Genomic DNA, 9,121 nt, shown 5'->3' with positions numbered 1-9,121 from the left:
TGAGATGTTAGTATGTCAGATATATATGGAAAGCTTAACTCCTCCAAATGGCATGTATATATGCTAGCAGAATGGACTGAGACAAGATGTAATACATTTATACATATGGATTTCACATAAAAAGCAACATTCACACATGCACAAGAAGATGCAAAATTGTTTATACAACCCTCCAAGACTAATGCAATGCCTGTTGCTTCAAAGCAAAGGGCAAAACAATGGCAGGCTTTTCAGAGCATTGATTGGTATACAAGTAGCTACTTTGCTAATTATTTGTCAAACAGCCGATGTGCCTGAACTATTGTTTTCTCCGCCCTCACCGCTTGCCTCCTCACAAGGTTTCAACGCCAGCAGATTCTGGTTCTCGCGTCGGGGCACAGGAGTGTAGAAGCCGACAACTGGAATCAGATTGCAGAAGCCACGATCATCCGGCACCTCCGTCACCAACCCTAATTGCAGATCGATTGTGAAGAGGCTATCAATCGTGTCAACGAAAATGACTTGTGCTTCCTCAGTAAAGCCCAGCACGGCCACTCTGTAATTTATACCCGGGACCAAGAGATCGCTAGTTGGAAGCAAATTTTCCAAGCAGAAGATGCAGTTCAGTACCCATCGTGCATCAGTGGTGTCACTCGCCTTCCTTGTCCACAGTTTGAGGCGCAGACCCGATTCTTCACTAACTCCCAGTCCACCATCCTCCGCAAGCATGAGTTTAAATCTGTTGTCGTCCAAGGACGACGACCCACCGTCGGACTTGTAGTCGGGCTGGCTGTCAGGTGGGTCCAACACAGCCAGGCCATGCCTCACTAAATCATACTCCAGGATCAACCCAGCATCGGACATGAAGTAGAGCAGAGAGCTCGAGCAGGCTAGAATATTTTTCAAAGAACATCATGAATTCGCTGTGCATCGAGGTCAGCTCGCCCCACGTGCCGGTCTCCGACGAGTATACGCCGGCCGATATGACATTCTCGTCGTAGTCAACGTCTTCGTTGTCGACGACGAACATGAAGACCACACGGAAAGGACCCCCAAGGCAGTCGCGGTGGTCGACCATAGGTTCGGCTGAACCATGGTCCAGAATCACACCTCTCCTGCGCACAAAAATGTTATACGGAACCATGGTTCAGCCGAACCTACGCTCGACACCATTGATCTCTGGACACTTTTTATAAGGATCCGTGCATGATTGATTAAAAAATGCATGATGGGAGCTGTTTGCATGTTAAATAATGTATGACGCGGATCCATATATAGCAGGATGTTGAATCGTACGGCGTCGACCATAGGTTCGGCTGAACCATGGTCCAGAATCACGCCTCTCCACTGCACAGAACACCGCCGCGGTCGGCCAGCTGCCGTTGAACGCCGCAGGCACCGGTATGCGCTGCTGGGCGCCCGTGATTGGCTCCCACAGGAGCAGCTCCCAGGTACGAGTATGATTGCGCTTGGAGAGGAAGAGGGCGCGGCCGTGGCGGCAGTCCACGGCCCGCCACGAGCGCCAGTCCGGGGCGGCGAGGGAGAAGGGCGACGCGGTGGTGTGGACGAAGTGCGGGATGTCCTTGTCTTCCGATCCGTGGTGAAAGCCGAGCATGGGGGGTGCGAGGTAGAGCTCGTGGAGGCGGCGGCGGAAGATGGGGTGGGACCGTGGGAGACGATGCCTCCCCGGTCCTTGCAGACGAGGGAGGCGCGGAGCAGGCATGCGGGGTCGGCGGGCGGTAGGCGGAGGAGGATCTCTTCGACGAGCTCGTCCGGGATCGCCGGCGGCGAGGCGCGGCGTCGCTGCGGTGGTGGTAGCTGGGTTTGGGTTGTCTGTGTGGAAGGGCTTCGCTACATCTACTGGATTATAATCAACAGTTTTGCTAGAACTCATCTAGATGCGATATAATTTGGTCTCATTCATCTTTTATAGCCATTGGATGTGATGCTATAAGATGCGTGTGTGCTGACATGGACTGTATCTGTTCTAATTTTCAAAGTGAATGAGACCAAATTATATCTCATCTAGATGAGTTCTAGATACTCCCTATAATCAATTTATAAATTCTAAGGGGTTCGTTTACGGGCCGGACCAGGATGGGGACGGGAGGTCTATTTTGAGTCGGAGCAGGATAGCTAGTTTTTTTTTCTGTTTCTAAGAAAATAATACTTATTTTTCTTTTTAATAAAATCTATAAAATTCAAATTCATATACTCGTCTAACTCAACTTGAGATAGCTGAGAGCTGACCATCCGTGTGGCAATGAGTCCCAAGCTTAAAAAGCAACGGTGTGGTACCACGTTTTCCCCTGTACATTCTATGCCATCTGGAGCACACAAAATAACTAGAAGAACATCCGTGCATTGCAACGGGACTACATTAACTTAAAGAGTTCAATATTAATATTCTCATACATATCAAGTTACATTGGCGGCCTTTTTTTACCATCAAATCCTCACACACACTCTCTCCCTCCCTCTTCCTCACTCTCTCTCCTCCTCTCCCTCTCTCTCTCTAACACACACACGCACACACGCACACACATATCCATTTTATTGGGTACGGGATCATAATCCATCTATTTCACACATAATCCATAAAAGTAAATAGATGATCTTGTAATAGATTCAGCAAGTTGTGAGGGTAGTCAAAGCAGGAATGCACATTGTTTCATTATAAATCAAACAATCATACCAGAAATTGAAAGGTAAGCTTGACTTTTCATGCTCAAGTTTCTTTGCTTCCTCTTTTTTCCGGCGATAAGTAGCTCGCCTCTTGGCGTTTATCTGCTCCCTTTTTTCATCAGATAAGATACCTTTTTTAGGTTGTTTGGTGACGTTGTCGAAAGATCCTGTAGTCATGTGCTCGGATGTTGAAATGGTTTGGGATAAAACTTGAGCAGTTGACATAGTGTACAGGTGTATTCCTCCATCAATAGGAGACACATCAAGAACATCTGGAACAAAACAAAAGCAAAATGATATTTTTCTTATGCTGTTCTTGAACATATGCAACACGATCTCTATAAGCATGATATTTTTCTTATGCTGTTCTTTTTGCCGGTTCTCATTTTCAATATGTTTTTTGCTCACGTGAGATCAAATCGGGAGGCCGCTGATCACATGTGATATCACCATCACTGGGTTGGGGAACGACCGGGTCCGCGGTCTGTTCAGGTATGGAGTGGCCTGGAGCATGGTTCATACAAGTTACTGAGATTGAAGTTAAGAACATAAGAGAATAAAATGACGAGTACTCTATCCGCACAGCCTCATACCTGGACTAATAGGGTGATTATCAACAACGTTTGTCCCAGCCGTCTGATATCCTACATCTTCAGTACCCACAAGTTCATTATCCGGAAGAACCGGTTGTCCAGACGGTTCAAGTGTCAGCCCATCTGAGTGTCATTCATACAAGTAAGCGATAAATTCGATACATAATTAGTGTTAAATCATGGAAAAAAATTTAGTCAAAGATTTACCTCTAGGGACACCTGACGATGTTGTATGTTCCGCAGATTTGCTTTGTGGATTCCCCATACATACCTACAAGCAAAGATTTCATCATATTAACAATTGGTTGTGAACTGAAGTTATCTACCATCATATTAATCAGGTGGGATTGTCTTCCTGCTTAGCTGTCATAATATCCATTTTTGAATTTTTTATATAGTCAAGTCGGAATTGTGATGACCTAAAAGCATTGTGGATCTGGTGCTTGTTCTGACTATAGATTCCTTAATCCGAATTCAGGAAGATTTTGATGAATTTAGTGATGTTGAGGATCTCTATAGCACATTCCCTATGGAGAAGGTTGAAGCACTCGAAGACATGGTTTCATTTGCTCCTTCCATTCTTATCAACGTGAGCTGTGAGCTGTTAATAGAATCGACTGGCAAACTTTCTTATGTTTTTCCCCACTCATACTGCTACTCTGATATGCTGGTGCAGACCATTTCTCTAACATGTTTTTATGGGTAATTATATATTTCTCAACATCGCTTCTTGTTTGGTTGCCAGGGTGTTGCTGCTGTTTCCACTACTGCAGTTTTGAGTACGAAGAGTCAGACAGCAACTTCACCTACTCAGGTACATGTTATTAAATCCTAGTATTAGTATATCGAATAGTCAGAACACAATGGTTGTTATGTGCCCAGTGTCAACTTAGTTGGCATCCTGGATGCTGTAATCTTGTCAACCTTCACATGCTAGTATTGATTTATTTGATCATATTATTACAAGCTAATCCTTGAATATAAATACACGTGGTTGTTGCTAGTTTGAGGAATTGGTCATTTCTGATATATTCAGGTATACAACGGTCCTGGCATCCGTATTGGGAGGTTTTCTTTAATGAGAATGTTTCTAAACTTTTTTTTTCAACATTCATGTACTTTCGTTAGTGAACTTGGAGACAACATTAAGTATGTAAACAGTCTGCTTCTAAATTGTTTGACTATGCTTATTGGACAGGCTGCTTCTTGGCAGTGCAAAGTTAGCAGACCAAGCCACACAACCAACCAATCAAAGTAAGTAAAAGCTGCACACTCATTTATGCAAACATGTACAGCAACTAAACATGATCAGCATCATGCGTAAAGATCTCCTAAACGATTCTTTTTCAAATTTCAGAAATGGTGCCCGGCATACCATGCTCCAGGAAAGGAGGTCATGTGCTTGATGTATATGTAATATAAGATTGCCGACAGTGAGCATTCCAAGTAAGCACTTGCAACCAACTCAAATATGCATTTTCTTTACTGCTGTTTGGCCTACCATGCTCCAGCAAATATAGTCATAACCGAGGGATTATTGAGTAAATTAAGTAATGAGCGATTATTGAGTATAAACTTGCAATACGTACAGCACAAGTTGGATCTTGGGCGCGTCCAGGAGGGGATCACCAGGGGATTCACAGTCTACTGAAGAGATCACACAGCAGATCGCTTCGCGTCTCCTGAAGCGATCCCACGGCAGTTCACCGCCTCCTGAGACGATTTTTTGTATGGCCTTCAGTATGTAATATTAAGTACAAAATAATGTGTATGAACTTGCATTACGTTGAGAACCTGTCGGTGGTCACAGGGTGGCGCCGTCGGATCGGGGTCGTGATCGCCGGCGAACACGACATGCGGGATCGCGTCCCCGTTTCCTCGCCCGATCCAACAGCAGACCGCCGCCTCCTGCAACTGCGACGGCGAAGGTTTCGTTAGGCCGCGTTAGAGGGATGGATCGGCGCAGCGCAGGGATGGATCTACCGCGGCGCGGCACAGGATGGATCCGCCGCGGCGCGGTCCAGGGATGGATCCGCCGCGGAGTGGGCGTAGGGTTGGATCGGGCGTGCGATCGGGCGGCGTCGGAGATCGATCTGCTGTTTCGGGCGGGGGCGGAGATAGATCAGCTGCGTGAACGAGGGAGCGAAACCAGCGGTTTTTGATGTAGCGGGTTTTTTCGTTCGAGGGTAGTGCACAGGTCGTACGACGACGAAAAAAAATCGGTGGTGGGAGTATGACGAAAATAAACCAGCGAAAAAAACCCGCGCGGACTATTCACCGACTGCTCCATTAGGAGTAGAGATATGTCACGTTCCTCGGTTTCAAATTAGTCCCGTAACATTTTTCCTATAAATTTGTTTAATGTAAATAAAAAAGTCCATCGCAATAAAGTAAGTATATAAAGCTTCCATCGCAACAAGAAGTTATATAACCCACTAAAAAAACAAGGAACTATATAAAGTACGCTTTAGGCCAATATATTTTGAAAACGGGGGGAGATAATTAATTAATATATTTATGCTAACAATACTAATTAATGTGGATGCATGCTTATAAAACTTGACCAATTAAATTAAACTAGAAAACATGTATGTAAGCGAAAACATCTTGTAGAAAACAAGGACGCGGCATTTTGGCTGCACCCGAGGTAAATAGTAAATTCATTTATAATAGTAAAAACAAATTCAAAAAATTCTGATTTTTTTTGTGATGCTAGATGCTCATGTGCGCGAAGTCCGTGCCAAATTTCGTGAAGTTTGGACATTACAGTAGCTTTTAGCAAAAAAGACAAATTTTTGGGTGGTAAAAAAGTTTACTGTTCACATACTATTTTGACCGATTTTGACCTTTTGCCGCAAGTTCCTCAGATGTTCGAACAAGCTGCAATTTGGTACGAACATCACACGTTGGAACATCTTCCATCTAAAAAAAATTCAGTTTTTTTTGTGTATTTTTAGTATTTTTTTGAATTTACTGTTTTCTATGCACAGATGAGCCTGAACACCGAATTGAATATGCGAGAGAAAAGGTATTTTTCTACTAAAAAAGTAGTAGTACTATATCTTAACCAAGGTAATGCAAACGTTCCTTTTCGTTTACACTCTTCCAAATGAGCAGTTTAACCTGCGATTTTGCTAAGCTAAGATAGTACCGTTGTAGGAGTATGTCAAAACGATCACTTTGGCTCCCGGCTACCAAAGAGCCCAGAATTTTAAAATAATAGTAGAAGAACATAGTTATAAATTTAAAAAAATATCATATGAGTACTTATAAATTTTACATGAGATTCTAGAAGCACTTTTGAGACAAATTATACATGTGGTTTTTGAATTTCTGATCTGAAAATACCTAAATTGATATTTGTAGTCACAATTCAAATGGATAGTCCCAAACAAGCCTCTTACTTTGCGTTAGCATGAGTACATTGCTGGTTAGCTGTTCATCAGGTATACTTTCCAGTAGGCACGAACCGACAATGAAAATGACTAATCAGTAGACTGTTAATAACCACACTAAATATTGATAACAAGGATAATACTGTTTTTCAGTGTATAAGACTGTCTGCGGCATTAGCAGTGTCACATGTTAAAGCTGTGGGGTAAACTAATCCCCGTGGCTTTCTCTAAGAAAACCATTCGATACAAGGAAATTGCCATGTAAAACTCAGCAATACTTGTCACCCAACAGTGGTGCAAATGATAAATCATATACAGTATACCTTCTTCAAAATCACCATGATCAATATTGCTACTAGAGGCCTCTGCTCCCAGCATCATCTTTATTGGTTGAAGCTGTAATTTTGAGCTTTGCATAGCAAGGCATGTTCATTTCTATAAAATGTGGTAGCACGCTCCAGAGCAAGTTCTCCATAATTAGGAACCCTACGTGCAAGATGTAAATTTGTCAATGCATCATTGTTAGGGTACATAAAACAGAAGGTCATGAACGTTAATGCACTCTGAATCTCTGGTGCAAAACAACAGAACCATATCATGACACAAAGTGCTGATATATCCTGTTAACTGTCTTTTATAACAACTGACTGGCGTTTGCAGAGATTATCATGTACGATCCTGAAGTGCCATATAGATAAACTGCAAAAGCATGAAATATTTGCAACTAGACAGTACCGGAGAGGATATAACCTTCTCAAATAGGATAAGACCTATCCCTCAAGCAGTTGAACTTTTTTTTATTGGTCTGAGATGCATAACCATGCTTGCCACACAGTCCTCGATCACAACTATGAAATATTTGCAAGCAGACAGTATCGGAGAGGAATATAACCTTCTTAAATAGGATAAAACCTATCCCTCAAGCACTCAGACTTTTTTAAATATTGGTTTCAGATGCCTAACCACACATCCTGCACGATCCTCAAGCAATTGTGCTTTGATTTGATGCTCAGCCTAGTACAGACATCATAACAAAAGACGCAATACCCTGACTCTCAGGTACCGGTATCATGTCACCTTGGATAATGTACTCACAAATCCCTCAAATACCAACACACACACCGTCAGGCGCACTATCAAACACTTTAAACCAAACACATCAGACTTAATAACCACATTGTCAATTGTTATAGGACATCTTAAATCCTACTAAGCTAATGTCAATGGTGCAAAACAATGACGGACACATGAAAATACCACAGAGCTGATTGTAAGTTTTTCCCCCTGAATCCATTCATACTTATGCTACAGCTTATCTGGGCCAATAAGTGGAGTATGGGAGTAGAACCCTAACCTGATCTAGAGAGCGTGGCTGAAGCTGTCACTTGCATTGGCGAAGTTCCATGGCCTTGCATCCGTTATCAAACAGCTCCTGCACCTGCTCCAGTGTTTTCTCCTCCTCCTCTCCCACCTCCTCACTACCCATCTCCTCGGCAATGTTCGGCGGCAACGGTGGGTCATGGTGTTTGCCCCCAATTCAAGCACTTCAAGCCTAGGATGTGGAGTATAGAAGCTGACAATTGGAATCAAACTAGAGGAGTTATCATCATCTTCATCGAGCACCTTCCTCGCCCGTTCTGATTGTAGTTCGATTGTGAAGAGTCCATAAAATGTGCTCATAAAAATGGCATTAGCTCCCTCGGCAAAGCCTAACACATTAACTGAAGTTGTACCATTCGGTAGCAAATTTTCCAAGCAGATGACCCGGCTCAGCACCCAACGTGCGTCAACGCCGTCACTCGCCTCCCTTGACCACAATCTGAGATGCAAACTGAAGTTTTGGATAACTCCCAGCCCACCATCCTTTGCCAGCATCAGGTTAAATCTTACCATGTAATGGTCTGGTAAATCGAACAAAGCCAGGTTGTGCCTGTCCAAGTGATACCCATAGATGCTCCTGCTGTCGGACATGAAGTAGAGCAGAGACCTCCCAACGAGCACGCTGGAATAATCACTAGAGACCATGGACTCCTCGTGGCGCATCGAGGTTAGCTCGCCCCAGGTGCCAGTCTCCGACGAGTATACGCATGCCGACGTGACAGTAAGCCCATCCCCGTCGTCGTCTTAAAAACGCTAGCTAGATAGTTTCAGGGACCTAGTGGTAAGGCCATGATCCCCAGGGGAAGGGATCACTCATTCTTCTATTGGGGACAGGTGTACGAACGACAACTCCAAACGTCATACATCCGCCGCCTATACCTACCGTTTAGGTGGCACCCGCGAGATTCAGCTAAGGTAAAGAACTTCGTGTCGTGGCTGCTCCACTCCGCTGCGGTCTTTTGAACTGAACCTCTGCCTTCCCGCGCGCGAAACAAATGGGCAATGTGTCGTGGGTCAGTTTTGGGATGGGGGTTTATATGACGGACCATAAAAAAAGGAAGTTTTTTTTATGGCATACGTGATGATCGC

At 43.9% G+C, this 9,121-nt stretch overlaps 1 pseudogene; it reads right to left on the bottom strand.

Annotated features, from left to right (window-relative positions):
* Window positions 1-276: 276 nt before the first annotated feature.
* On the bottom strand, window positions 277-8,695 carry LOC125554918 (uncharacterized; annotated as a pseudogene).
* Between the last annotated feature and the right edge of the window lie 426 nt (window positions 8,696-9,121).

The sequence above is a fragment of the Triticum urartu genome, chromosome 4A (assembly GCF_056163025.1).
Source record: "Triticum urartu cultivar PI428250 chromosome 4A, HENAU_Tu73, whole genome shotgun sequence".
In the NCBI taxonomy this organism is placed as follows: domain Eukaryota; kingdom Viridiplantae; phylum Streptophyta; class Magnoliopsida; order Poales; family Poaceae; genus Triticum; species Triticum urartu.
This window is presented reverse-complemented; position numbering and strand designations above follow the sequence as displayed.